This window comes from Lampris incognitus, chromosome 5 (assembly GCF_029633865.1).
Source record: "Lampris incognitus isolate fLamInc1 chromosome 5, fLamInc1.hap2, whole genome shotgun sequence".
Taxonomy (NCBI): domain Eukaryota; kingdom Metazoa; phylum Chordata; class Actinopteri; order Lampriformes; family Lampridae; genus Lampris; species Lampris incognitus.
In genome coordinates this window covers 33,663,454-33,690,779 of record NC_079215.1, presented here as the reverse complement: position 1 = coordinate 33,690,779, position 27,326 = coordinate 33,663,454, and the positions used below count along the sequence as shown (strand labels likewise).

General features: G+C 45.3%; 1 protein-coding gene across 1 annotated transcript in view; it reads right to left on the bottom strand.

The window, feature by feature from the left end:
* tacr3a (tachykinin receptor 3a) overlaps window positions 1-27,326 on the bottom strand; it is a 53,396-nt gene that overhangs the window by 17,665 nt on the left and 8,405 nt on the right. The gene's annotated exons all lie outside the window — the stretch shown is intronic.

The following is a 27,326-nucleotide window of genomic DNA, read 5'->3' as shown; positions in this document are numbered from 1 at the left end:
AACAGTTATTCCCCAGATCTCTCCCAGAGATATACAGTATGAGTTGTTATGAGCTTGGTGCATTTTATGCTCTATCTATCTATGTATCTATCTATGTATGTATGTATGTATGTATGTATGTATCTATCTATCTATCTGTCCGTCCGTCCGTCCGTCCGTCCGTCCGTCCGTCCGTCCGTCCGTCTACCTACCTACCTACCTACCTACCTACCTACCTACCTACCTACCTATCTATCTATCTATCTATCTATCTATCTATCTATCTATCTATCTATCTATCTATCTATCTATCTATCTATCTATCTATCTATCTATCTATCTATCTCATAAGTAAAATTCATGCATAAGCAGCAGAGATATGACTTTTGTTAGGAGATCGTTAAGTGACACAATGTTTGGCCAAATGAGCTCTGGAGTATCACCTGCATGCTGTTCTTTCTTAAGGGGCTTAATTTGATTCGTTTTCACTAATCACACAATTTAAGTGTTTAGAAATTGTTCACTGTGGTAGTGGGCTGTGGTTGAGCCTTGGCTGCATGCGGGGGGGGGGTGTCACAGGAGAGCAGACGCGTCAGCAAGTTTGATTGATCAGCATCGGCAGTGCTATTCTGTATGGAAGCTGGGTCCTGCACTGACATGAACAAACACAGGGTAACACAGCAAAACGACAGGGAGAAACAAAGTGGGAGCAGAGGCTGCAGCACAACTGAGCACCAGCCCATGCACCATGCGAATGAAAAGACTTTGAACTTTGTAACTAGCCATGTAAATAAAAAAACCCTGTGTTTGGCCAACCCATATTCATCCTCCATCTCAAAACCCTCCCATGGCACAAGACTTGCCACATTCACCAAGCTTGACACACAAATAAAAAAAGTAAATGAAGAGACCTACAGTATTCGCAAAAGGTTATTAGAGCTTTTTTATTTCAAGTGTTCAAATGTTGACTGCAAATTAATTCATTACAATCTTTGCAATTTAAACTTAAAGATATTGTGTCCATGTAATATTCCAAGTCCTTTGTGAAAACACCGTAAATAGGAGTCCTTTTAGAAAACTTGCATCGATGAATGTGATTTTTTTTGCCAAAAAGAAAATGAGATTAATCACAAAAGCACATTTTTTTCCAATTTCTTATCCTGATTATGAAAACCAAACAAAATATATTTATAAAATAACTCAAACTTGTCCAATAGCTTATCTCTAATGAATATTGGTATGTCTTGCCATAGTTTTTTCGTATACCAGCAGTACCTGATAGAAGCTGGGAAAGGGCTGGGAGAAACAAAATTTGGTCTCTTTTGTGTATGAAAGTACACGACTGAGATGACAATAAATTGTTTCTGATTCTGATTACCAAAAGATATGTGACATCGTTTCTGGATGGAGAGAACAAAATGAGCATAATGTATTTGTATTTCTCACATATTTATAAAGAAATTGCTTAACTGGATAACACCTGTGAATCATTTTAAAGGAAACCTCCTTTACTTTGTTTGTGAGAACATATCTATGAGATAATGTTCAACTTTTTTTTCCCATGGAATATTCTGATCAAACTGGGGCCAGTAAGCTACAACGTATGGTGAAGTGGTAAGCTCCCTATGAAAAAGAGTACGAACAGCCTTATTGTTTTTTATGGCTTCAGTGAAACAAACCGTTCCACACCTTGTTTCATTTGGATGTACTAAAGGAATAACGGAAGGATACTGAGTACCTTGCAATAGGAAATTGAACCACTGGGATAGCTGCCATCACTTTAGCAAATTCTTTGGGTGTTACAGGAAAATTAAAATGTACAAGAAACTCGTCATATGTCATGAGATAACCTTGAGAGTTCAGCAGCTGTCCTGCCAATAAAATATTTCTATCGAACCAGTTACTAAAGAAAATACTCTTGTGCTTGTATAAAATATTGCAGTTATTCCATATATAGTAACGGTGTGGAGAAAAGTTGTGCTTGTAAATCAATTTCCATGCCAGAAAGGTTTGCTTATGATAGGCTGATACATTAAGAGGGAGTTTGTCAATTTGATAATTACACATTAATAAGGAGGGAAGGCCCCCAACCTTATTGAAGACAGCTCTAGCTATAATGTTCCACGTGGATGAGCTGTTAGACAACAAGAACTTTAACCAGTTAATCTTCAGGGTATAATTCATAGAAGAAAAATCCAGAAAATCTAAACCACCATTCTTAATAGAGTTGGCAACTACAAATTTCCTGATATAGTGGACTCGATTTTTCCACAGAAAATTAATCAATATCTTATCAGTGGCATTAGCAATTTTGTCATCCAAAAATACAAATGAAGCAATATAAATAGGCCTGGATATTCCCCCAGCCTTGGATAATAAGAGTATGCCCTTTTAATGACAAATCTCTTTGTAACCACATATTAAATTTATGTTTTAATTTATCAATCATTGGGTTGTACTTTAAGGTAACTGTCCTTGGGTTTTTAGTTACAACACTCCCTAAACAATTTACTTTTTATTTTACAGGAATGTTGCAAATTGACACCTCATTACAGTTTTTCAGTGCAAATAACACACTTATCCAAATGCAGGCATAAACCTGAAGCTCTAGAGAATAAAAAATAATCTTAACAGATGATTGTACCTGAGAAGCATTTTTTAAGAAATAAGGTTATATTGTCTGCCAACTGACTTATAAGAAGATTATTATCAGCAACAGAGATACCTTCTAACCTAGTGGATTTAACATAATGGCAAAAAACCTGAGTCACCAGGAAGAACAGAAACAGGGAAACTTGTCTCACCGCTCTCTGTAGAGCAAATCTTTGAGTTGTCCCATGTTTTAGTTTAACCAAGCTATTACCATTAACATAGAGAATTTCCATAGCGTTACAAAAATATGTCCCAAAACCAAAGCATTCTAGACAATAAAGAAATAAAAGGATGTTTTATGGCGTCAACAATTTTGTAGAAGTCCAGGAAAAATATCAAAATTTTGTCCAGAATTAGATCAGAATAGTCTATGAGGTCTAAGACCAACAAAATATTATTGCTAATATGTATACCAGTCATAAATCCAGATTGATTTTCATCAATTTGTTTTTTTGTTTTGTTTTTTTTTTTAGTTTGAGACCTGCTTGAATCTTTTAGCTAAAATAACAGCAAACACTTAATAATCATTATTGAGTAAAATTATTGGTCTCCAATTGTCCAGAAGAAGCAGATCTTTTTTTGGTTTGGGGATTAAACGTATTACTCCTTGTGTCATTGTAGTAGGAAGAGAGGAGTTTTGGATACTTTCTGAATTGACCTTATAAAGAAATGGTGTGAGTAAATCAGAGAATAATTTGTAAAATTCAGCAGTGATACCATCACTACCAGGTGATTTATTTTTTTTGAGTGAATGGGTGCCCTCCTTAATTTCACCTTCTGATATTGGAGCCTCACATGATGAACAGTCCTCCTCACTTATAGGATCAACTTCATCAAGATGTTGACAAAAGAAAGTAAAATTACTTTTATCGAACTTTGATCTGTATAGATTAGAATAGTAATTAAAAATTTTTTTAGATATATCATTTGCATTATCAGTACAAGACCCATTAATATTCAGCTGTGACAAAATATTATATTTTGCTCTTTGCTTTTCTAATTTGAAAAAAAAAAAGCTGACATTTGCTCTCCATGTTCCAGCCATTTTAACCTGGATCTTACAAAGGCCCCCTCAGCCCACTCTCTACACAAGTCATCCAATTTGTTCTGCAACTCTCTAACAATGTGTTTATCATTCACTTCCTCTGGTGGCAAATTAGTAAGGGAAGCAGTTTCAGAAACCACCTTCTCCTCCATGGCATGTCGGCCTTTGGCATAATCACTTCCATACTGTCTTAAATACTTACTAATTTCATATTTTAGGTGCTCCCAATTACAACCAACAATCCCTCAGCTTGTGCTTTATTCCAATAAAAAGTAATAATCCGTTCCAATTCCATTTTAACAATAGCATTCTTTAGCAAAGAGTTATTCATTTTCCAAAAAGTGCAACCTCTGATACTACTATAATCAGACACAAGTCTGACATTAATGTAGATGGCTTTCTGGTCTGTAAGTGGAGTTGCCATCACCTTGACTGCACACAAATCTTTAGGCAAGTTTTTAGAAACAAGCCAGTAATCTAAGTGTGGCAGTCTAGAGCCACCCTTGTTGCTCAAGGTATAAACTGTCGCTTTAAACCCCTCTCTCCATATACGTATCTACAATATAAAATCTTTCCATTAACAGCATAAAAGAGGAGGTTTGATTAGACCTTTGACATGGAGGCCACCTGTCAACAGCTTCGTCTAAAACAACATTAAAGTCTCCTCCTTTAGCAAAACCTGCATGTTTAGATAGCTACTGTTTAAGCTTGCATTCTAGGTCCATTAGTAGGACATCATTACTAGACTTTGAATTGTACCCATAGATATTTGTTATGATCAGGATAGTATTAAAGCAGTTTAAGACTTGGCAGATGAAATGAACCTCTGGGTCACACTCACAGTGCAAAATAACACCATCATAATTATTTTTCAAAGAAGAGACCCCTGCTGATCTTTCTGTTCCATGAGATAACCACATATTGTTGCCCCATTGTGATCTCTGTAACCAGGTTAAAATTAATGTTTTTATTTTATTTTGTTTGAGTATGAAATATCACCAAATCCTGTCTGTGTGCTGTTATTTGTGTTTACTACATTTTATTTTATGTCATTATTTACTTTTATGTGTTTTACAACAACCGTCATATACGTGTACTGTCGCTTTAAGAGAGAGGTCTTATGGGTACACGGAAGACGGAACGCGGGAGAGGCCATTTTTGTTTTGTGGGAGGAGTCTCAAGCAGCAATGAGCCGAGCCACACGTGTTTCTTACCGTGGGACAGTTTTGCTGGTTGAGGAGAACGTAACCTTGAGTATCCCTGTAAGAAGATACTGCAAGCTGTGGGATAAAATACTTGTTTATCCTTTCTTACATCGGAGTCCCGTGGACGGTTTCTACTTCTAACGCACACGAGTGGAGTCCGGGCAGTGGTTGAACTTCGACCCCCACGTCCGTAAGAAACACCGCTCCCGCTGGAGGACTGGATGGTTGTCGAAGGGTTTGAAACCAAAATAAATGGCAAGGTGGGCCAAATAGAGTCCTGTGTGTCCCCGCTCCTTCCTTGATCATGATGATGATGATGATGATGAGAGACTGAGGGCCCCCCCCCCAACAACACCTGGGGCCCCACCCAAAATAGAACACAACGCAGAGCTACTGATGAGAGTGACGGGCGTGCAGCAGGCTGACCAGCATAGAACAGCATAGGACTGCCCCCGTTACATTGGTGCCGTGACCCTCCTGGATCCTGAGAGTGACATCAGTTGCTCGCCGCGGGAGGCTGCTGTCGTCATCAAGCCCCAGACGTCCTCAGGTATTTCTATAGACTGTACGCTCATGTTACAGTGGACTGGAGTTGAGCTGTGTGGACACTGGACAGTCATAGCTGTGGTTACCATGGACTGGGCTTGTGAACAGGACATTTGTATATACTGAAGGAAGAAAAACACGAAAAAAAAAAAAGGAAAAAAAGTTAATGTTGATGTGATTGAAGGACTCGTGTGAATAATCTATTGATCTAAACTACTGGATATGTGCATATGTGATTAATCTATTGGTGAATTTGTTGATTGTGTGTGATTGTTTCAATCTCTCAGTGATTTCTAGATTCAATTATTTAAATGAATTGAGCTTTTCACTTTTTTATTTTATTTTTTATTTTATCTGAGTGTTAGAGGTAGGAACATGGCAGAGGGTGGTTCGTACGTAGGTGGGGGTAACATTGCTGATCAGGATCGCCAGTGTGCTATGGAGAGGGGGTACCAGTTAGATGTGGGTGGGGGTTTACGGCTAGGTGTAGGTAGGAGTTTCGGGCAGCTCTTAGAGGGCGGGGAACCAGACACCAGAGCACCAGGACCTAGAGACCCGACCACATTTGGCACTCCTCAGTTCACCTCCACACGCTACGTAGAACGGGCCAGGCCAGGTATCAGCGAAGGGGCTGTGCTGGGTAACAGCGAGCAGCCAGTGGGTGAGTTAGCCATGCTCATTACTCGGTTAGCAGAGAAGATAGGAGAGTCAATCACTGCTAAGCTGCAGGAAACACAAATGCTTAGAAACACACACACAGACAGTGCTAGGTCTGCCGAACAGTGTTCGGAGACAGTGCCTAGTGTTAGAGTAGTAATGCAGACAGACGCTAGGGAGCCTCCTATTTTCAGGGGCGATAGCTCTGATAAGTTTACAGTTCATGAGTGGGAGAGCCTTATGACTTTGTATTTGAGGAAGCGAGCCATTCCAGTTAGTGAGCAGTCACATGAGATTCTAGCTAAGCTTATGGGGAAAGCAAGGGACGTGGTGAGGATAAAGCTGCGCAACACATCTGTCGACCACATAGCGAACCCCCACATTATTTTTGATGTACTGAAGCAACACTTTAGTGACTTCACATACTCGAGCATGCCCCTGGCGGACTTTTACAGTATGCTGCCCAAGCCAGGTGAGGACGCTATGGAGTATTGGATTAGGCTTAATAAGACAGTGGAGGTGGCTGACGAATGCTTGAAGCGGCAAGGCCGTAGTATTGAAGAGCCAAGCCATGAGGTAAGCATGATGTTTATCAAACACTGTCCAGATCAGTCTCTTGCCAATGTTTTTAAGTTCAAGTCCGCAGGGAAATGGTCTGCTAGTGAGATCCAAGAGAGGCTTGATGAGCACATGCTGGAGAGGAAGTACCGTGTTGCTGCAGGTGGACAACGTGAAGCAGGCGCGGTAGAGCGTAGGTTCCATTCACAGGTTCATGTCCCTGTAGTCGACGTGGCTCCCGACTTGAACATAACCGTGCCGGTGGTGCCATCTCCCGTCCCGGCTCATGCGTCATCTACACCATTTTGTGCAAGGTGTCCTACACCGTCTCCCGCACCTGTCTTTGGCGGTGATGACTATATGAGGAGTTTGGTGAGCTTGCTAGACCGTTTGGTCACAATGCAGACTCAGGTTCCAGTTAGCGCTGCGGTCCAGACACCGACGCGGACTCAACCGCCAGCTAGCGCCGCAGGGCGGGTGCCAGACGCACCGCAGCGGTTGTGCAGGGTTTGTAAGTCTCCGGATCACTCCACATTTTCCCACTGCAGCCGGGAGAACCGATGTATAAACTGTTTGTCTCCTGGTCATTGGAAGAGGGACTGTCCTCACCCTCAGCCGCCCAACCAGCTCCGTTCTCAGCCTGGTGGAAGAGCTGGTCGTCAGTCTCGTCCGTTAAACTACTAAACCCACACCTAGAGAGGGATGGTGTGGGTAATGTAGATGTATCCCTCACTGATGTCTCCGACCTGGCTCACTTGTATGAAGACAAGTGTGCCAAAGCACCTCAGGGTTCGCGTATGGTCATTCAGGCGACACAGGGGATTCAGGCTTTCAGTGACTTGTTCTATGCTCCTGTTCTTATCAACCAGAGTGTGCAGCTTAATGGCATGTTGGATACTGGCTCTATGTCATGCAGTATCAGTGAAAATGCAGTAGAGAAGCTCCGCTCTGGGGGTGTTTTACCTGAGAAGCAGCAGCCTGAAGAGAACATTGTCTTGATTGGCTGCGGTGGTCTGGAGACTAGGCCTGATGGTTTTTATGACCTCAACATGCAGCTTTATGGTGTTTCCTTTGTCATACCCACTCTGGTCGTGCCCGGTCAGCATGATGATCTGATAGTCGGCACAAACGTCATTAAACATGTGGCCCATGTACTCAAGAGTGGTACTGAGTACTGGGACATCGCGTCCAGACAGGAACATCCGTCTAGTCCTGACGTTGAACAGTTCTTGTCCATGTTCACGAATGTAGAGTGCTGGAGGGGTGGTGCAGTTCCTGAGAAGATAGGTACTGTTAAGCTCACCCAGGCCGTGACACTCTTACCGAGGCACGAGCACTTAGTCTGGGGCAGACTTCCTGCTAAGGTGCCTATGTCAGCTGGAAGCACTGTTGTTGTGGAGCCGACAGACTCCAAGGCCATGCCACGCAGTGTCCTCGTAGGTCGACTTGTCACACCGCTCTGGGGTGATAGGTGGGTACCCATGACTGTTGTCAATCCATCTGACAAAGCCATCACACTGAAAAGGAACTGCAAGTTGGCTGATGTGTTTCCATGCTTGGCGATTGAGGACTTTAATGTTTTCCAGGGACTGCAATCAGTTGCAGGGAGGCATGAGTCCAACGCCACAGATAGTGGCTGTCCCCCTGTCCAGCCGGCTAGGAGTTTGTCAGAGCTCGGACTCAGTGACATTGACCTCAGCTCCTGTCAGGTTAGTGAGGCATGCAAGTCCCAGCTCACTCAGCTGCTCACCGAGTACCATGACATCTTCTCCAGGGACTCTCTGGACTGTGGCGAGGTCACAGGATACACACATCGCATCCATCTGGTGGATGAGCGCCCCTTTCGCTTGCCCTACAGGAGGGTTCCCCCAGCCCACTATCAGAAGTTGAGACAAGTTCTCACTGATATGGAGGAGAAAGGGATTATCCGGAAGTCCTCGAGCGCATACGCTTCACCGCTGGTTATGGTATGGAAGAAGGATGGCGGGCTTCGGATCTGCACTGATTTCAGATGGCTGAATGCTCGGACCTTGAAAGACGCTCATCCCTTGCCACACCAGTCGGACTGTCTTGCCGCGCTGGGTGGTAACTGCCTCTTTAGTACGATGGACCTCACCTCTGGCTTCTTCAACATCCCAATGCATGAAGATGACAAGAAGTACACTGCTTTCACGACTCCCCTTGGGTTGCATGAATACAATCGCATGCCACAGGGCCTTTGTAATAGCCCTGCAGCCTTCATGAGAATGATGATTGGGATCTTTGGGGATCTGAACTTCACGAAGCTTTTGTGCTATCTTGATGATCTTCTTGTCTTCGCGCCATCAGAGGTTGAGGCTCTGTCGAGGCTCCGCACTGTGTTTCAGAGGTTGAGGGAGAACAACTTGAAACTGGCTCCGAAGAAGTGTCATCTGCTGCAGAAGCGGGTGCGGTTTTTGGGCCACGTGGTTGATGGCGGAGGTGTGTCTGTCGATCCCTCCAAAGTAGAGGTCATCTCCAACATGACAGTGCAGGATCTCATGGAAGGTGATGGGTGCACGCCTTCTGTTCGTAGGATCAAATCTTTCCTTGGTATGGTATTTTACTACCAGCATTTCCTCCCGAACTGCTCCTCCGTGGCTAAGCCCCTGTTCGCCCTTACAGCTGGACAAAAGAGGAGGGGGAGGTCGGCTAAGGATAAGAAGCCCCATGGCAGCTTCCGTAAGCTTACCTCCGCAGACTGGACGGTGGAATGTGGGGAAGCATTTGATCTGTTGAAGACGATGTTACTGGAGTGTGTGGTGCTTGCACATCCAGACTTTGAGGTGCCTTTCATTTTGTCGGTCGATGCGTCTTTGGACGGACTCGGCGCGGTGCTGTCTCAAGTGCCCCGAGGAGAGTCCAAGGCCAGACCTGTTGGTTTTGCAAGCAAGTCCCTCAGTGCCTCACAGCGGAAGTATCCAGCTCATAGACTGGAGTTCATGGCGCTGAAGTGGAGTGTTTGTGAAAAGTTCAGCCACTGGCTGAAGGGTCAAAGCTTCACCGTTTGGACAGATAATAATCCGCTGACTTATCTCCTAACGAAACCGAAGCTTGACGCGTGTGAGATCCGCTGGGTGTCTAAGTTGGTATCTTACACCTTCGATCTCAAACACCTGCCAGGGAAGAAAAACGTGGTGGCGGATGCATTGAGTCGCGACCCTTTTTCCAAGCCCGTCAGTCAGAGGCTACTTAGGGAGCCCTACCCGGCCTTTGTTCAGGAAGCCGACGGGGTTGAGGGGGACTCTGTGCAGGATGTTTTCAGACTCAGTTGCCAGTCCCAAACACTGAGTAGTGCGCGATCTGGGTTTGCTTGTGATGCAGCTGAGGTCAGGGCTTTTTGTCAAGCCAAATGTGACTGGCCTGATGCATCAGTATTCACAGCACTCAGTTTGGTCCAGCACATTCAGCATCTGTCGGGTGGTCAGGATACACTGCCAATGTTATCCACCGAGGAGCTCAGGTTGAGTCAGGAGCAGGACCCCTGCATCTCCAAGGTGTTGCCCTTTGTCGCTGTTCGGAAGCGGCCATCGAGGCGTGAGAGGCATGGTGCTGACCAGAAGGTCCTCAGGCTGTTGAAACAGTGGGAGAAGTTGGAAGTCAATGATGGTGTCTTGTACAGGGTGACAAAGGACCCAGTGTCCAAGCAGAGGAGGTCTCAGTATGTTTTACCTCTGAGTCTGAAAGACAAGGCACTGTCTGGCATCCACGATCACGCTGGTCATCAGGGCCAGGACCGTACTCTCTCTCTTGCAAGGCAGCGTTTTTATTGGCCTGACATGGAGAGGGATATCAGAGCATATGTCAGATGCTGTCGGAGATGTGTGTTTGGGAAGACCCCAGAGCCAGCTGCTTGCGCGCCCCTGGAGAGCATTAAAACCTCCGCACCGATGCAGCTTGTGTGTATGGATTTCTGGTCCGCTGAGGACAGTAAGCAGCGGTCGGTCGATGTCCTAGTGGTTACTGACCACTTCACTAAGCTTGCTCACGCGTTCCCCTGCGCCAATCAGACAGCGAAGCAGGTCGCCAAGAAACTCTGGGATCATGTATTCTGTGTTTACGGGTTTCCGGAGAGAATACATTCTGACCAGGGCACAAACTTTGAGAGCAACCTGATTGCAGAGCTTCTCAGGTTGGCGGGTGTAGCGAAGTCCCACACGACGGCCTACCATCCTATGGGTAATGGCGGGACAGAGCGGTTTAATCGCACGATGGGGAATATGCTCCGTTCCCTTCCGCTTCAGCAGAAGCAACAGTGGCCTCAGCAGATCCATTCTCTCACGCTCGCGTACAATGCCACTGTTCACGAGACCACGGGTTACGCGCCTTTCTTCCTGATGTATGGGCGTGTCCCAAGACTGCCGGTGGATGTTATGTTCAGGCAGGTTTTGCATGACCCTCACGTTGTTGATTATGACTCTTATGCTCAGTCTCTGCTTTCCTGTCTAAGGAGTGCAATGGAGATCGCTCAGAAGCACTCCACGGCTGAGCAGCAGCATCAGGCGCGACAGTACAACAGACATGCCAAGGGCACTGTCCTGTCTGTCGGGGATCGTGTTTTGGTTGCGAACCAGAGTGAGCGAGGGAAGAGAAAGTTGGCTGACAAATGGGAGAACGGAGTGTACACGGTTGTCGGTGTCAACCCCAATATCCACGTCTACAAGATTCAGGATGCAGAGGGGCACACCAGGGTGGTGCACAGGAACCGTTTGTTGGAGGTCAACTTCTTGCCCCTACCTGAGTTAGATCAGGGTGAGGAGTCCAGTACAACCAGTCAGTTGCTTGACTGCGCAGGGTCCGATGAGGAGGACAGTGCAGATGGCCTGACGGTCTCAGGGGATGCAGTGGGGCTAGCAGTCTCATCACTTGGAGACTCACCTAGATCTGAGTGGGCAGAAGCGGAAGAGTTCATTCCGTCTAGTCTGGTAGTCAGTCCTGTGGGGGCCACTGCTCAGTCTCCACCCAACACACACGCACCACTCAACACACATGCACCACACATAGAGGCATCACACTCACTCGATGTAGGTGTTATATCTCACACTGATTCGCACACAGGGGCACCACCCTCACTCGATACAGATGTTGCAGCTCGCACTGTCTCACGCACACAAGTAGAGAGCGATGGTCGGGTTAGGACGTGCACAGGGAGGGTGGTGAGGTCAGTGAACAGGTTAATAGAATCTATGGCTCAGATGCCATTTCTACGGAGTGTGAGGGTTTGAACTTTGATGGAGGTTGGAGTCATTCAAACTAGTTTAATGTGAGTTATTAGGTGTCTATCAGACAAGGTTGTTTTGGGCCAAGTGCATGGTGTGGCGTATCAGGCGTCACATTGATCTAAGGGAATTCTGAGACTTGATCAACCTCATTATTTTCTGGACCTCGTAACCGAGGTAGCTCCTAAGTTGACTGGAGGACTAGGTCCTTCTTTTCACTTGTGCCAGTAGTCAGTGATGGGCTTTTCCTTTCCTCTTTCTCTTTTTATCCTGCTGTCAGGATGTTGGTGAATTTCAGGGGGGGTGAATGTAACCAGGTTAAAATTAATGTTTTTATTTTATTTTGTTTGAGTATGAAATATCACCAAATCCTGTCTGTGTGCTGTTATTTGTGTTTACTACATTTTATTTTATGTCATTATTTACTTTTATGTGTTTTACAACGACCGTCATATACGTGTACTGTCGCTTTAAGAGAGAGGTCTTATGGGTACACGGAAGACGGAACGCGGGAGAGGCCATTTTTGTTTTGTGGGAGGAGTCTCAAGCAGCAATGAGCCGAGCCACACGTGTTTCTTACCGTGGGACAGTTTTGCTGGTTAAGGAGAACGTAACCTTGGGTATCCCTGTAAGAAGATACTGCAAGCTGTGGGATAAAATACTTGTTTATCCTTTCTTACATCGGAGTCCCGTGGACGGTTTCTACTTCTAACGCACACGAGTGGAGTCCGGGCAGTGGTTGAACTTCGACCCCCACGTCCGTAAGAAACACCGCTCCCGCTGGAGGACTGGACGTTTGTCGAAGGGTTTGAAACCAAAATAAATGGCAAGGTGGGCCAAATAGAGTCCTGTGTGTCCCCGCTCCTTCCTTGATCATGATGATGATGATGATGATGAGAGACTGAGGGCCCCCCCCCAACAACACCTGGGGCCCCACCCAAAATAGAACACAACGCAGAGCTACTGATGAGAGTGACGGGCGTGCAGCAGGCTGACCAGCATAGAACAGCATAGGACTGCCCCCGTTACATCTCCAAAAAGTGGTATCACTAGGAATATAATGAGCCTCTTGAAAAAATACAAAATCAGTTTTGAAACGTTTTGTAAACAAATATAAGGCCTTACATTTGACATCTTTTACCCCCCTGGCATCCAAAGATAAGATAGAACAAGACATAAAAACACAAAGAATGAACAATAGAACAACGTATTAGTAATAAAGACCTAAAGTAGAACAAATATGTTGAAGTATACGGCTGTACCATTACACTAAAAAAGACAAAGGTCTTGGTAATAAAACTGAAATATTCCTGTCATCATCGAGTTCAGAATAAAAGTCTCAAAGCAAAAAAAGAAAAGAAAAAAGTGCTCTGTTGACCTCTGAATAGACTTTGACAACTGCCAGTCCCTGGGAATTGAATCCCCCAAAACAAAACAAAACAAAAACAATATCAAGATGGAGCATGTGCAGAAGATGGTTGGTCCTTTACTTACACAGGAGTAGGTTAACCCCTAGGAATTAATTCACCCTGGCCCTGGATGAATGCTCTGGCTTCAACGAAATAAGATACCTTTCCCTCTGCATGCGCTTTCTGCACTTCGGGCCACAACCTCTGTCTCCGTTCACGTTCATCCTTCGAGAGATCCTCACCAAACTTTAGACCTTTAGTCTTTAAGTAGGATGAATTCTTAGCAGATCTCCATAGTGTCATAATAAGCAATGTGTTCTCTGAACACCCACTGATACAGACACGGACAAGGAACTCCCAGATAGTGAGAAGAAAAAGGTTTAATAGAGGACGCTGGTCTTGCCAGTCTGAATGGTCTCACGGGCTTCATCAGTTCGTGCCTTTCTGACTAGACCAAGCTAGTCTGACTGGCTGGTGATGAAACTCAGATATTAAGCTTCTTTGGAGTCGTTATCAGAGCTATTGATGTCAAAGGCTCTTTTGTGTTCCGATGTTTAGCAATGACAGTCATTGGAGGTGTTAGTTTCGATTTCGTTAGTGCTCCATTCAGTGGTCATGAGTCGTTGGAGCCGTTAGTGACCGGCTGTTGTTCTTGGAGGCTAAGCTTTTGAGTCTCCTGGGTAGAGATGAAAGGACGGCATTGTAAGTGGGAGATAGGTGGTGTCGCAGACCTCCTTCTCTGTTGAGGGATGGTTTTTCCAGTTTCGCATAGATGGCTTCCTTCACCCCTCTTTCAAACCATCTATCTTCCCTGTCCACAATGTGTACGTTGCTGTCCTCGAAGGAGTGTGTCTTCTCCTTTAGGTGTAGATAGACTGCTGAGTCTTGTCCTGAAGAGTTTGGCCTTCTGTGTTGGGCCATCCGTTTGTGTAGTGGTTGTTTGGTTTCTCCTATGTATAGGTCAGTGCAATCCCCATTGCATTGTACAGCATACACCAGATTGCTTTTCTGGGTGTGTGGTACACAGTCTTTGGGATGAACCAGTTTTTGTCGGAGTGTGTTGCTGGGTTTGAAGTATACTGGGATGTGGTGTTTGTTAAAAATTCTCCTGAGTTTCTCGGAGACCCCAGAAACATATGAGATGACTATGTTATTCCCTCTGTTCCTCTTCTCCTCATTGGTCACCCGGTTGGTCTTTCTGGAACATGTTGCAGTTTTCACAAAGGTCCAACTGGGGTAGCCGCAGGTTTTTAGAGCTTCCCTCAGGTGTTTGTGTTCTTTCCGTTGGGCCTGAGTGCTGCTGGGCACATTATCAGCTCTGTGTTGCAGAGTTCTGATGACACCCAGTTTGTGTTCCAGAGGGTAGTGTGAGTCGAAAAGTAGATATTGGTCCGTGTGTGTAGGTGTCCTGTAAACCCCAATGTGGAGGCTCCTGTCTTCCCCAATGTGGACGTCACAGTCCAAGAAGGGCAAACTGTTGTTCTTTACATCTTCCCTTGTGAACTTAATGTTCTTGTCCACTGAGTTGATGTGTTTGGTAAACTCAGTGGACAAGAGTGCCTGGTTGAGATGGTGCAGCTGTGGACATATACGCAGCTTTTCTGGTCTTTTGACTATGACCGTATTGCTGATCCAATCCGTGGGCTCACTGACTGATGTGATATGAACCTCTTTTTCATATCAGTCGAGCTGAGCCTTCACAGCTTTCTTCATAGCCACTGGAATATTGCATGGTGCACTCTGCACCGGCTGAACAGCTGCATCCAAGTCAAAATGAACCTCTCCAGGGAATGCCTCCACAGGACCAGTGAAGACATCCTGATATGCTCTGATGACTGTACTTCTGGTGGGAGGTATGGTGAGGCTGTCATCCACTGCGTTGAGCCCTTCCACTCTGAGCTCCTCTGGCATGGTGAAGTGTATGAGCCATATCTCCTCTGATGTGGACCCTGACAGCAGTGGCAGCTGTCGTGTATTTACGACCTCAAAATCCATCTTGTATTTGCTGCCCCATACAACACACTCAGTGGTAAGGACCCTAAATGATGGCAGTCCTTGATCTGAGTACATTTTCAGTGTGGTGCTACTATGCTTTAGTTTCTCTCTGGGAGCTAGCCTCTTCTTGTCCCCGAGACTCATGATGTTGCATGTAGCTCCTGAGTCATGCTGGCATCGCTGTCGTTTGCCATTTAGGCGAAGATTGACAAACCATTTCTTGCCTTTTGTTCCCACTGCACCAATGCTTTCTGTTGCATACACATCATTTGTGTCCATGACTGTGTTGTCTTTATCCATGTTCAGTCCCTCAACTGCGTGGAGTTTACCATCCTTTTTCTTATTTTTATTGCAAACTCTTGCAAAGTGATTGGCTGGGCCACAAGCATTGCAGGTCTTGCCATACGCTGGGCAGTGTTCTCTTTCCCACGCATCTGCTGTGCCACAGTATTTGCATGCAGAGAGGTCCCCACCTTGTGATCTGGGGTGCCCACTCATTTTCTCTGTAGTACTGGCTGATCTGTTGAGTGCTTGTTTCCCTACAACATTGACATTGTCCACGAGTGATCTCTCCTGCTCCATGGATTTCAACTGCAAATCATTCAGCTCTGCTGCTCTGCATGCATCAATAGCACTGGCTAGAGTCAAGTCCTTTTCCCTTAACATCCGACTGTGTGTACCCTCTTTAGCAATGCCGATGACTATTCTGTCCCTGATTAAGTCATCTCTTAGGGCTCCATATTCTCATGTGGAAGCTTTCTCCCTGAGCCGTGTCACAAAACAATCTATTGTTTCACCTTCCTCTTGTTTACAACAGCCCAAAACGTAACGCTCAAATCACATGTTTAGCAGGTTTGAAATACCTTCCCAATTAGTCCAGTATGACGGTCGCGTCTTCTTGCTGTGCGTCGGTCAGATTTAAGTTGTGTTTGTAGACATGTCGACATTCAACTCCCATGACACTCCTCAAGAGTTGCCGCCTGGACCTTCTTGTCCTTGTCCACCAGCCCTGTGGCTAAAGCAGTCTTCATATTCTGCTCGGAAGATTTCCCTGTTCGCACTCAAGTTGCCACTGAGCTTCATTAGAGCTGGCGGGGGTATGGTCACGGTCATGGCTATTCACTGCTGTTACTGCGGTACGGCTAGCTAGCATTAGCAAACCAAAAAACTTGCAAAACTGGCTTGACAGCTCAATATCCCTTCAGCCACTAAATCGCCAAATAAAAAGGTCCACTTCTGATACCATGTTTGAGCTAGTGGTGTGCAAAGACAAGGCATACTCCAAGTTAACAGTTAATGTGCTTTAGTGTCGAACTGTAAGTATAAACAATACAGATGAACTGACGCACGCAGGAGACTGCGTGCCTTACGTAAAATTGACTACAGCTAACATCCACTGGGTGGTGCTATAATACCACCCGTAACAGGAGCTGCCTTCCCAGGCGATGTGCTCGATCCAATTCCAGCGGCTTGGAGAAATTGCCAGCACCCAGCAGCTCAAGGATAAACTTCGTCAAAAAGTCTGTCAGACATCCGTTCTCGATTGTCTCAGGTAGGCCAACGATTTTAATATTCTGCCGCCTTGAGCGAGCCTAGTGGTCGATCACTTTCATGCGAAGTGCATCGATCTCCGACGGCATTTTTGTGCACATCTGCTCAGCAAGCGTGAGGCGTCAGTCATAGTCGGAGCTAGCAATTTCCACCTCCTTTATTCGGTTACCGAGAGTCACAAAAGATGCCTGGGTAGATAGCAAAGATGCCTCTAAATCATCAAATCGGTCGGTCATCGTCTTGCTCATACATCGCATTGCAGAGAGGATGTTTGTAGACGCTACATCAGGCTCGTTACCTGATTCCGGGGCTGTCGCGGCCTTCTCAGCTAGCTGCAAAAGCGGTTGACCATCAGTCTCATTTGGGACTTTATTCTGCTTCTTCCCCCTTTCAGCTTTGTCATCTTGAGGCTATTATACATAGGAAATTATAAAGTAAAATGGGCAAACTAAACGAAATAGTAAGTGATTGACAGAATGATTTCGAGTGTGGAGAGGAGCCCTGAAATAAAACACGTCTACTCAATGCGGCGCTCACTAGCGCCCCCCGATGAGGTATTTGAATTCGATGGCCGCCCTTATTTATTTGAGCCAGAGTACACGGATGAAGAGCTCCTAGAAATTGAAGCGAGGACGAGGAGAAAGCGAAAGGGGCAACAGGCAAAGGAGGGTGAACCAGCATCTTGGGCGTCGGTTGTTGGTTTCATATGCGATCGGCGATTTCATATGCATGCATACATATTTAACAGAATGGCCTGGTGGTAATATGAGGGTGTAATTGCAGGACCAGTGAAGTGGGGGAGACAGTGCACTCAAGCAAGAAGTGCATACACCGTTAGGAATAGAAGAAGATCGCCGAGCAGGAACTGCATACATCATAAGGAATCAAGGCCCCGCCCTCTTTGGTCTCCTTGGTTTCTTTGTTGGGTGTTGGGGTAAGTCTTTTATTAAGACTCAGTCAGGGCATCTGACCTATGCTTAGACTCTGTATGCCCTCTCCCCGTAGATGGCTCAGCCAGTGAGTTTGGGAAATGGATATGTACTGAACTGTAGCCTCCAGCAGGCATATTGATTTTATCCTGGTGCTTTTCTATTGATATCTTTTCCATCAAATTAATAAAGACTGGTTTAATCTCTTATTTATTACCTACTAATCTTAACCAACAACCCTGGGAGCACTGGCTTTAGCCAGGGTGTGGTATGCTTATTAATAGGCATTTTGTTTGAGTCTGCATTTGAGCTGCTGTAGTGATTTTAAATTTGAAAAACAAAAGCCTAACCCATTTCCCTCTGCCAGGGATATGGGTTAGGCTTCCCCTGAGTCATCAGACTCTTACTTCCTCCACTGAGGACGTGTTAGCTGGGTTCAGGAGCTCCTCAAAGTGTTCTTTCCACCACCTGACAACATCCCCAGCCCAGGTCAGCAGTTCCCCTCCATGGCTGAACACAGCCTGAGTCAAACCCTGCTTCTCCTTCTTGAGTCGCCAGGTGGTTTGCCAGAACTTCCCTGAGGCCAAGTGAAAGTCCTGCTCCATAGCCTCGCCAAACTCCTACCACACCAGAGTTTTTGCTTTCATCTGGTCGCTCCTACCAGGGTACATGGAGGGGATCTGTGTCAGAGCCTCGCAGACTGACTACAGGCATTCCACAGGGTTTGGTTCTGGGTCCTCTCCTTTTCTCCCTGTACGCGACATCCCTGGGTTCTGTTTTTCGCTCGCATGACTTCTCTTACAATTGTTATCCCGATGACACCCAGCTGATCGTGTCCTTTCCTCCCTCTGACACACAAGTAGAGACACGCATTGCTGCATGCTTGACTGACATCTCAGAGTGGATGGCGACACACCACCCACCTGAAGCTCAATCTGGACAGGAAAGAGCTGATGTTCCTCCCAGGGAAAGGTTGCCCACACCAAGACCTGGCCATCACCATTGACAATGCCGTGGTGATGCCAATTCGGACTGTGAGGAATCTGGGTGTGATCCTGGACGACCAACTGTCGTTTGCTGCAAATGTTGCATTGGTTGCTCGCTCCTGCAGATTTCTCCTCTATAACATCAGGAGGTTTCACCCATTTCTCACCGACGAGACAGCACAGGTGCTCATCCAGGCTCTAGTCATCTCCCGGCAGGACTACGGCAACTCCCTCCTTGCTGGTGCCCCGGCGTTGGCCATCAGACCTCTAGAGCTTGTTCAGAAAGCTGCAGCTCGGCTGGTGTTCAACTGCCCTAAGTTCTCTCACACAACTCCCCTTCTCATGTCCCTACACTGGCTCCCAGTAGCTGCTCGCATCCAGTTTAAGACTCTGGTGCTAGCCTAGAGGGCAGTGAAAAGAACAGCTCCTTTCTATCTCCAGGCCATGGTCAAGCCCTACACCTCCGACCGACCACTTCACTTTGCTGCGTCAGAACGCCTGGTTGCCCCATCGCTCAGAGGCCCCTGCTGAAGATTGACCCGGTCACGGCTCTTTTCCGTCCTGGCCCCACAGTGATGGAATGAACTCCCCACTGATGTCAGGACAGCGGAGTCACTGCCCATTTTTTGGTGCAAGTTAAAAAATCACCTCTTCAAGAACCACTACCCTGTTACTTGTTCTTAGTGCTTATTGTATTCACTCGTTTAAAAAAAAAACAACTCTTTCTTGTGCTTTTACTTTAGCACTGGTTTTGCTCTTAGATGCTTGTTTAGATGCACTTATGACCTCTGATGACTAGTAGTTCTCCTGATTTCCTATGTTAAATGCACTTATTGTAAGTCACTTTGGATAAAAGTGTCAGCTAAATGACTGTAATGTAATGTAATGTAATGTAATGTAATGTAATGTAATGTAATGACTGCCGAAGCTACAGCTCTTCTGGCCTCCCAGTACCTGTCTGCTGCTTCCGGAGACCCCTGGGCCAACCAAGCCTTAAAGGCCTCCTTTTTCATCCTGAAGGCTTCCCTTACTGCCGGTGTCCACCAGCAGGTTCTTAGGTTGCCACCTCGACAGGCCAAAATGACCTTATGACTACAGCTCCTACCTGCCGCATCTGCAATAGAGGCTTTGAACATGGCCCACTCAGACTCCATGGCCCCAGCCTCCCTCAGGATACAGCATAACTTCTTCCAGAGGGGGGAGTTGAAGACCTCATGGACAGGGGCCTCTGCCAGACGTTCCCAGTTCACCCTCACTACATATTTGGGTTTGCCAGGTCAGTCCAGCAGCCTTCCCCGCCATCTGATCCAACTCACCACCAGGTGGTGATCAGTTGACAGCTCTGCTCCTCTCTTCACCCAAGTGTCCAAAACATACCGCCACCGATCTGATGATACAACCACAAAGTCTATCATCGATCTTTGGCCTAAGGTGTTCTGGTACTAGGTACACTTATGAATTACCTTATGTTCAAACATGGTGTTCGTTATGGCCAATCCATGACGTGCACAGAAGTCCAATTAGAAGGCACCGCTCGGGTTCCGATTGAGGAGGCCGTTCCTCCCAATCATGCCCCTCCAGGTTTCTCCATGTTACCCACGTGAGCGTTGAAGTCCCCCAGCAGAACTATAGAGTCCCCAGGCGGAACCCTATCCAGGACATAACCCAGAAACTCTAAGAAGGCTGGATACTCCAAACTGCTATTCAGTGCATAAGCACACACAACAGTCAGAGTAATCCCCCCATCGACTCACAGTCGTATACTAGAGGCAACCATCTCATTCCCCGGGGAGAACTCCAACATGGCAGCACTCAACTGGGGACTTGTGAGTATCCCCACACCCACCCGGTGCCTGTCACCTTGGCCAACTCCAGAAAAGTAAAGAGTCTAGCCCCTCTCCAGGAATTTGGTACCAGAGCTCATGCTATGTGTGGAGGTGAGCCCAACTATATCTAGTTGGTACCGCTCTACCTCCCGCACCAGCTCAGGCTCCTTCCCTGCCAGAGAGGTGACATTCCATGTCAATCTGTGATGCCGGAAGTCGGAACACCCCGGTCCTCACCTTTGCCTGCTGCCCAGCCTACATTGCACCCTACCCCAATGCTCATCCCCGCGGGTGGTGAGTCCATGGGGTGGTGGCTCCATGTTGTTTTTTTTGGCTTGGGCCTGTCCGAGCTCCATGGGCCAAACCTGTCCACCAGACGCTCGCCAGCGAGGTCTGGCTCCAGATCTGGGCCCCAGTTTCCCTTTTCCAGGCGAGGTGCTGTAGCTCTGCTGGTGTACTTTCATTGGGTTTCTTGGGAAAACAACTTTAGAGCAGCAATTTGAAATTAAGACTGATGGCAGCTCAATGCCAAAGTTGACTTATTGACCATTTTACCACCATGAAAGACAGGATAATGGCCTTCCTCTTCAAATAGGGTTAGTGAAATGCACACGCCCTTCTCTCTCCGTGGCTTTATTTTGGACAAAACTGCCCATGTAACTGTGTGCAATGACCATTTGGCCTAGTTTTAAACAATAAGTATGGAAAGTATTTGTGTATGTCAAGCACATACACAGGGTTTGAAAGTCTTGTGTTTGATAAATGTAACCTACTGATATGTCTTTATGCATACTCAATGATCCAGTTAAGAAAATCAAAAAGTTGAATCAGTTCATCTGGACACAGCATTTATTGAAAGAAACATTTCATCCCTCATCTAATGCCCCTTTTCCACTGCATGATATAGGCTCGACTCAACTTAACTCTACTCACTTTTTTTGGTTTACCTTTGGGCAAAAGTTAGGGATAGTACCTGATGCCAGGTACGTTTTTTGGTACCACCTCAATCGAGGTTCCAAGTGAGCTGAGCTGATACTAAAAGGTGACATGAAAATACCACTATAAATTAACAAATACAATCTAAATCTAAATAAAGATAAATATAATCCAGTGAGTCAAGTAAATTCTTTATGAGACAGTACAAGCATGTTTCATGCCATATGCAATCATCAGCTTTCAAATATAAATATATATATATGTAGGTGTGTGTGTGTATGTATGTATGTATGTATGTATGTATGTATGTATGTATGTATGTATGTATGTATGTATGTATGTATGTATGTATGTATGTATGTACAGTGCATCCGGAAAGTATTCACACCCCTTCACTTTCCCCACATTTTGTTATGTTACAGCCTTATTCCTTTTTTTTCTCATCAATCTACACACAATACCCCATAATGACAAAGTGAAAAACGTTTTGTAGAAATTTTTGCAAATTTATTAAAAATAAAAAACTGAAATATTGCATCCACATAAGTATTCACACCCTTTGCTATGACACTCAAAATTGAGCTCAGGTTCATCCTGTTTCCACTGATCATCCTTGAGATGTTTCTACATCTTGATTGGAGTCCACCTGTAGTAAATTCAATGGACTGGACATGATTTGGAAAGGCACACACCTGTCTATATAAGGTCCCACTGTTGACAGTGCATGTCAGAGCAGAAACCAAGCCATGAAGTCAAAGGAATTGTCTGTGGACCTCCGAGACAGGATTGTATCGAGACACAGATCTGGGGAAGGGTACAAAAAAAAATTCTACAGCTTTGAAGGTCCCGAAGAGCACAGTGCTCTCCATCATTCGTAAATGGAAGAAGTTTGGATCCACCAGGACTCTTCCTAGAGCTGGCCGCCCAGCCAAACTGAGCAATTTGGGGAGAATGGCCTTGGTCAGGGAGGTGAGCAAGAACATGATGGTCACTCTGACAGAGCTCCAGCATTCCTCTGTGGAGATGAGAGAATCTTCCAGAAGGACAACCATCTCTGCAGCACTCCGCCAATCGGGCCTTTATGGTAGAGTGGCCACATGGAAGCCTCTGCTCAGTAAAAGGCACATGACAGCCTGTTTGTAGTTTGCCAGAAAGCACCTAAAGGACTCTCAGACCATAAGAAACAAGATTCTCTGGTCTGGTGAAACCAAGATTGAACTCTTTGGCCTGAATGCCAAACGTCACGTCTGGAGGAAACCAGGCACCTCTCATCACCTTGCTAATACCATCCCTACAGTTAAGCATGGTGGTGGCAGCATCATGCTGTGTGGATGTTTTTCAGCAGCAGGAACTGGGAGACTAGTCAGGATCAAGGGAAAGATGAATGGAGCAAAGTACAGAGAGATCCTTGATGAAAACCTGCTCTAGAGCGCTCAGGACCTCAGACTGGGGTGAAGGTTTACCTTTGAACACAACAATGACCCTAAGCACACAGCCAAGACAACGAAGGAGTGGCTTCGAGACAAGTCTGTGAATGTCCTTGAGTGGTCCAGCCAGAGCCCAAACTTGAACCCCATTGAACATCTCTGGAAAGACCTGAAAATAGCTGTGCAGCGACGCTCCCATCTAACTTTACAGAGCTCGAGAGGATCTGCAGAGAAGAATGGGAGAAATACACCAAATATACAGTGCATCCGCAAAGTATTCACACCCCTTCACTTTCCCCACATTTTGTTATGTTACAGCCTTATTCCAAAATGGATTAAATTCCTTTTTTTCTCATCAATCTACACACAATACCCCATAATGACAAAGTGAAAAAGGTTTTGTAGAAATTTTTTGCAAATTTATTAATAATAAAAACTGCAATTTTGCATCTACATAAGTATTCACACCCTTTGCTATGACACTCAAAATTGAGCTCAGGTTCATCCTGTTTCCACCGATCATCCTTGAGATGTTTCTACTTCTTGACTGGAGTCCACCTGTAGTACATTCAATTGATTGGACATGATTTGGAAAGGCACACACCTGTCTATATAAGGTCGCACTGTTGACAGTGCATGTCAGAGCAGAAACCAAGCCATGAAGTCAAAGGAATTGTCTGTGGACCTCCGAGACAGGATTGTATCGAGGCACAGATCTGGGGAAGGGTACAAAAAATTTCTACAGCTTTGAAGGTCCCAAAGAGCACAGTGGTTTCCATCATTCCAAAATGGAAGAAGTTTGAATCCACCAGGACTCTTCCTAGAGCTGGCCGCCCAGCCAAACTGAGCAATCGGGGGAGAGGGCCTTGGTCAGGGAGGTGACCAAGAACCCGATGGTCACTCTGACAGAGCTCCAGCGTTCCTCTGTGGAGATGGGAGAACCTTCCAGAAGGACAACCATCTCTGCAGCACTCCACCAATCAGGCCTTTATGGCAGAGTGGTTAGACGGAAGCCTCTGCTCAGTAAAAGGCACATGACAGCCCGCTTGGAGTTTGCCAGAAAGCACCTAAAGGACTCTCAGACCATGAGAAACAAGATTCTCTGGTCTGATGAAACCTAGATTGAACTCTTGGGCCTGAACGCCAAAAGTCACGTCTGGAGGAAACCTAGGAACCTCTCATCACCTTACTAATACCATCCCTACAGTGAAGCATGGTGGTGGCAGCATCATGCTGTGGGGATGCTTTTCAGCAGCAGGAACTGGGAGACTAGTCAGGATCGAGGGAAAGATGAATGGAGCAAAGTACAGAGAGATCCTTGATGAAAACCTGCTCCAGAGCGCTCAGGACCTCAGACTGGGGCGAAGGTTTACCTTTCAACACGACAACGACCCTAAGCACACAGCCAAGACAACAAAGGAGTGGCTTCGGGACACGTCTGTGAATGTCCTTGAGTGACCCAGCCAGAGCCAAGACTTGAACCCCATTGAACATCTCTGGAAAGACCTGAAAATAGCTGTGCAGCGACGCTCCCCATCTAACCTTACAGAGCTTGAGACGATCTGCAGAGAAGAATGGGAGAAATACCCCAAATATTGGTGTGCCAAGCGTGTAGCTTCATACCCAAGAAGAGTTGAGGCTGTAATCGCTGCCAAGGGTGCCTCAACCAAGTACTGAGTAAAGGGTGTGAATACTTATGTACATGCAATATTTCAGTTTTTTATTTTTAATAAATTTGCAAAAATTTCCACAAAACCTTTTTCGCTTTGTCATTATGGGGTATTGTGTGTAGATTGATGAGGAAAAAAAAGGAATTTAATCCATTTTGGAACAAGGCTGTAACATAACAAAATGTGGGGAAAGTGAAGGGGTGTGAATACTTTCCGGATGCACTGTAGGTGTGCCAAGCTTGTAGCTTCATACCCAAGAAGACTTGAGGCTGTAATCGCTGCCAAGGGTGCCTCAACCAAGTACTTAGTAAAGGGTGTGAATACTTATGTACATGCAATATTTCAATTTTTTATTTTTAGTGAATGTGCAAAAATTTCTACAAAACCTTTTTTGCTTTGTCATTATGGGGTATTGTATGTAGATTCATGAGAAAAAAAAGGAATTTAATCCATTTTGGAATAAGGCTGTAACATAACAAAATTTGGGGAAAGTGAAGGGGTGAGAATACTTTCCGGATGCACTGTATGTGTATATATACACATAAAAATCTTATAAAATAAAAAATTAAAATATTTAAATGTTAATATAAATAAAAATAAATAAATTAAATGTAAACAATATATAAATAAAATGTACAACTGATTGGTCAGAGAGAAATTGAACAGCTCTGTTTATAGCCAGGAAATGCCAAAGCGAGTCTCATGAAACTTGTATTATAGTTGACAATCTGTCGCTGTAAAAAAATATTTGCTGCTAGCAAATCTTAGTTACACTAATATTATTCATGTGGAGCACACATTTAGAGTTGGTGTTGTTGATTTTTTTGAAAATAAAACACTCGTGTGGGGCGCTGGTAGACAAGGGAGGAAAAACTAGTCAACGCGCCCACAAATGACCAGCGGGGCTTCACCGTGAGTGGATACTAACTGCAGTGGAAAACGAAATACTGAAAAGCAAAGCAAGTAGAGTCGAATAGAGTAGAGTCGAGTTGAGCCAGTACCATGCAGTGGAAAAGGGGCATAAGTGACCTCTTCAGTCTAAACTGACTACAGGTATCCCCACCCTTTTAAGAAATACAGTTGCATAACGACTGAAACCAGCGATCAGTTTCATATGCAAATAAGCGTGACCATTAACTAGAATTTCAATGGCCATGTGTACTATTCAGAGGATTTGGGAATGTTTGTAATCACAGCATTGTAAGATGGCAACAGATGTAGCCCCCCCCCCCGACAGATGTAACCCCCCTCATTCAGGGATGGTCGTTCCCTCTTCACATAGATGGACTCTTTGACTCTCCATTCAAACCAGTGTTCCTCCCCATCAAGGATGTGCACATCCTCATCCTTGTAAGAGTGGCCACTGGCCTGTAGATGGGTGTGGACTGCGGAATCTTGGCCTGATGCGTTAGCTCTTCTGTGTTGTGCCATCGCCTATTTGCATACGAAACTGAGAGTTAGTTTCGGTTATTATGCAACTGTATTGTTTATAAGGGTGGGAAACCTGCAGTCAGTTTAGACTAAAGAGTCAAAATGTCTTTATGCATGCTCAATAGTCCAGATAAGAAAATCAAAGAGAGTTGAATCAGTTCATCTGGACACAACGTTTATTGACAGAACTGTTCCATCACTCATCTAAGTGACCTCTTCAATCTAAACTGACTGCAGATATTCCCACCCTTATAAACAATAGAGTGTCAGGCCAGGACTCCGCAGTCTACACCCTTCTACAGGCCAGTGGCCACTCTTTCAAGGATGACGATGCGTACATCCTTGATAAGGAGGAATGCTGGTTTGTGCTGGTTTGAATGGGGAGCCAAAGAAGCCATCTATGTGAAGAGGGAACGACCATCCCTGAGCGGGGGGGGGGGGGGGTACATCTGTCGCCATCTTATAATTATGTGATTGCAAACATTCCCAAATCCTCTGAATAGTACACATGACCTTTGAAACTCTAGTTAATGGTCACAGCTATTTGCATATGAAACTGATCGTTGGTTTCAATCATTATGCAACTAGTGTTTATAAGGGTGGGGATACCTGCAGTCAGTTTAGACTGAAGAGGTCACATAGATGAGTGATGAAAAGTTTCTGTCAATAAACGTTGTGTCTAGATGAACTGATTCAACTTTCTTTGATAGCCTACTGATACTTTATGATGTGAATGTAAAACTTTAAAGGTCATCTGATTTGAGTTTGTGAATGAATGCCTCTTATATTCATTATCGAATCTGTGCTGTGCATCTGAGTAAATTGGTAATATTGTATAGCCTATATTTTGTACAGAAAGAAGGTAGATAGCTATTTTATGTAAAATTATACCGGGCACTCTAATAGCTCAATGAGTTACATTACGTTGTCTTTTAAAGTGGTGACCTACTGCTGTCAATTAGCACCCACTGCCCTCAAACAAAGGACATAGGATTAAAGGTCTTGTCTCATTTGGCTTCCTCAAACAACTTCCCCGTGCCACATCATTGTTCATATGCCGATGAATGCTTGTGCATGTATATGAAACTGGCAATCACCGATCGCATATGGAACCAGCGATTGGTTGCAAGTTTAGTGGGAGAAATGTTTCACTCATCTAAGTGACTTTGTCAGTCTCAGCTGATTGCAGTCTATCCCCAACCTTACAAACAGCACAGCTGCATAATGTCCATTAAGTCAGTTAGTTTCTCCCACTAAACTGTGTCCAGATAAACTGATTCAACTTTG